The sequence below is a fragment of the Rhagoletis pomonella genome, unplaced genomic scaffold (genome assembly GCF_013731165.1).
Source record: "Rhagoletis pomonella isolate Grant_MI unplaced genomic scaffold, Rhpom_1.0 Rhpom_scaffold_00001, whole genome shotgun sequence".
Lineage (NCBI taxonomy): Eukaryota > Metazoa > Arthropoda > Insecta > Diptera > Tephritidae > Rhagoletis > Rhagoletis pomonella.
The window spans coordinates 38,560,554-38,564,566 of record NW_023458555.1 but is presented as its reverse complement, the minus strand read 5'-3'; positions in this window follow the sequence as shown (position 1 = coordinate 38,564,566).

Genomic DNA, 4,013 nt, shown 5'->3' with positions numbered 1-4,013 from the left:
TATTCGCTCAAAGCGCCCAAAGTTGTCCATGTATTTTATATGAAAAAAACAACTTTTCATGGAATGTAACGTACACACAATATGTACTTGTTTGCATCCCTGCATTCGCCTAATGAGAAACTCTACTTTTGACTACTAACATCACCCTTCTATTTCAAGTCAAGGAATTTTTGGTAAAATTTACAGCATAAATGAAACTTCAAATTAGCACTTAATTGCATGTGAGCAATGTTTATGTGTAAGTATACGTACTGCCAAAAGTAGTCATATGTCTGTGTGAATACAAATGATGTGTACATAAATACCTACACTTAGCGCAAGCAATTACAACGAACGCAAATAATCAAGTACAAATAAATAAATGATTATTGCAAATTGAGTGGCAATGTGAGGGGCCGAATAACGTACATATATAACTAACATTAATGAGTATGGCTATGTTGAATTTTGTATACATACATACAAGTATACATATCGTCGTTGTTTAAAGTACAAAACCGCGTATCGTCATTCTGGAAAACTGCATAGCTGATATTTGCTGCCAAAAATTGGATTTGCTCACACAAGCTCTTGGCTCAATCCTTACCCATTCGTCCTGAAATATAAATACCAGCCAGAAACGCGATTGCTTTATAAAAAAGAGAAACATTTTGAAATATGAGTGTTTTTACTTTCTAGAAAATAATTTATTCAACCTCACATATGTAGGGTATTTCATTTTGTTGATATGCGGTTTTGTACTTTAAACGACGATATGTTTCTATATGTTGTATGTGTGAATGCTTTGGTAACAGCGCGCTGAAAAATTAGCTATTTTCCTCCGCTAGAAAGAATTTGTGAATTAACGCAGAAACAATTTAAAAAGGTTTAGATATTTGTGGGTGAGAAAGTCTGTTGCTGGGGGCAGCCGAAAATGCGTTATTATGTGGTACATAAACAAAATGTTGCAATTTTTATAATTTTTTTACAATTTATTAAACCAAAACTGAAAGGCGGGTACTAAAAGTATCAAAGGTGAGAAAAAAATATGGTTGCCACAAAAAAATTCAAATTAATGTAAGGCAATTATAAACTAAGTTCAATATTGCAATATGATTGCAAAATCTTATTAATATTATACATGTGAGTGAATGATAGAGTGTGAGTGAGTGAGTAAGAAAGGGAGAAGTAGATGGATGAGTGTGTGATTGCACAAATGAGTGAATAGAAAAATGAGAAAGGGAGTGAATAAGTTTATGATTAAACCAATGAGTGTGTGATTGAAATAATGAGTGACTGAAAGAGTCAATAAGTGAGTGAGTGGGTGATTTAGTGAGAGAGTGAATGAATATGTTTATTAATTATTCACGCTAAAACTGAATTGGATACACATTTTACACGCAGCTAACCTGCACTAACATACATATATGTAGGATATTTCTGTTTGTCAGGGTGTAAAGCAGCCAGTAAGTTCAATTTCTTATATAATGTAAATGTTTTAAGAACAATCGTCAAAAAGTTTAGACGTAATCCTCATTTACATATTTCTGAATGTCTTAGGGTATATAAATGTATTATACGAAAAGCCAATGTTTTCATAAAAGCGGGTTTAAAAAGTGATTGGGTGTAATACACCCATTATATTAGTAGTGTTATGACTTTTCTGGGTGCATAACACACAAAGTGCGTAATTAGGGTACATTTTTTATGCAAACGAAACAAGAAAAATAATTAAGAAACAATTATTAAACAATTACTTACTCGCTGTTCTTTCAGCTCTAACTTTATTTTCAAAATATTTTTAAGGAAGCTGCAAAAATTTTTATTCTATTTAATTTATATATAAGTCACGTGAAATATTACGATTCCGCTATCAAACGGAAGAGTTTTAAGTAAGCAGGGTTCTTAAGCTTCCGTTACTAACATGAATTTTACAACACGGTTACCAACATCGCTTCCTCAGACCGAAGTGTAGAGAGTGTTAATTTCTTCACATTAAATACATGTATTTGGATTGAATATTTAATTCTCATTCCCAGTTGTTATTTTAATCAATATCTAGTAAAATAAACATAACTAAACCAAATAGCAAAATTTCATGTAATACTATTTAAAATAACACGTTAACAAAAATTCGAGTAAAGTAATTAATTTTTAAATAAGTCCATAAAATAAATTTTTTATATTTATATGAATAATTGGTCTGCATTCTCGGCTTGAAATAGACAACTTTGCTTCAAACACAGGAACCTTCCGCACTCAAACCCTATACTAACATTGGCCTCAAAGACCGAAAAAGGAATAAAACACAAAATAGCAGCGACCGGCATCAACAAGATCACTAATCAACCAAAATATATACAAAGAAAACAGCTCAAAAAACTGAACTCTGTTGTACAGAAAGCTTTAAGAATGTTTTCAGTCTGTGAGACAGTATGATAGTAATGAAAGGTAAAGCTACATTTAAAGAGAAATGTTGAATTCAGCTTCAGTTATAAAATAAATTAAATACTGCAATATGCTGATAAACGAAAAAGTTTCAAATTAAACTGCTTTTATTATAAAAAAAATCTCAAAGCTAAATTTCCAAAATATTTCCTATAGGGTTGCCATCTTGAGCTTGATGTAAATTCATCAGCATAATCCTTCTCTGTCGGGAAAAACTTAAGAATATAAAGAAGATGTCCAAATTCACTAACGCAATTTTTTTTTATTAACGGATGCAAATACCTTAAGTTTCGTTTAAAAATATCTAGTTATTAGGTAAACTTTAGAAAAAAGAAACTGCCTTCAAATTCTAGCACACAAACACCACTTGAGACATCGTAAAAACTATAGCGTCACCTTGTTTCAAACAAATTCACGACCAAAACTACAGCTTTACACATCTACCGCTTTTCCAAACAAAATTAATATCATGTATCATATTTTTATCACTCCTTTACTTTTCTTTTGCAGAAACAAAAACCTGTTCACCCGATGAGTATTCATGTAAATCCGGCGAGGGTGAATGCATTCCATTAGCTTGGATGTGTGATCAGAGCAAAGATTGCTCCGATGGCTCCGATGAGGCTTCATGCAGTAAGAGAATTATAAAAATCAACAGAATTTCAAATTTTTTTGTTAAGAATACTATATCGACTTCTGAGTGGAAGATCTACCTATCTTGGCAGCCAGTTCGAAAACGCCCTAACTTAAAAAAAACTTTCAAGAACGCCCTATTTCAGAATTTTATTGAACAACAACCTATCTCAAAATTTGGTTGAAGAGCGCCCAATATCGCTTCGAAATGTATTGAAAATGTCCTGAGGTATGGTGTTTTTGAAACGAGTTCTGAAATAGAACGTTCTTGAAAAGTTTTCTGAAATAGGGGGTTTTCGAACTGGCTGCCGAGATAGGTCGATCTTACACTCTGCAGTCGATATGTAGTCTCCTAAATACCTACTTGTTTCGTACATTTTTCTCTTCGTTATTCAAACACTTGCTCTTCTTTTGGTTGCGTTGCGTACTTTTGTACTTTTTCTGTACTTATTCCACCTTTCTTTTGCGTATCAGTTCTTGGGTGTTTGGTTGTATTTCACTATCGTTTCGCAATTGAAAAGGCTTTTGCTTTTATTACTGTTAAGTATTTGGTTACGACATGTGGTTTATGTATATGTACGAGTACATAGATGATTATAACTTTTCTAATGAAAGTTTTGTATTTAAAATTTTAGTTGTTGTTTTACCTAATTTAAACAGCCACCTATTTTCATGCGGTAGCGGTTTATTGTTTAAATATGATTTCTGGTGTTGATTAACTGGTGCGATTAAGGGCCAAATTCACAGTGCGTAGTTAACTCACAATTTTTGTACTGAAAATCTGTAGTTAACTGCCGATTCTGAGTTAACTACGCCCTGTGAGTTTGGCCCTAAAACGTTTACCGAAATTTAATTTATACTCCCTATTATTGTTTTTTTTTTATTAAATTTTTTGTTATTGCTTTATTTTCTATTTTTTATAATATTTGATTTAATTTAATTTGAATTTACTT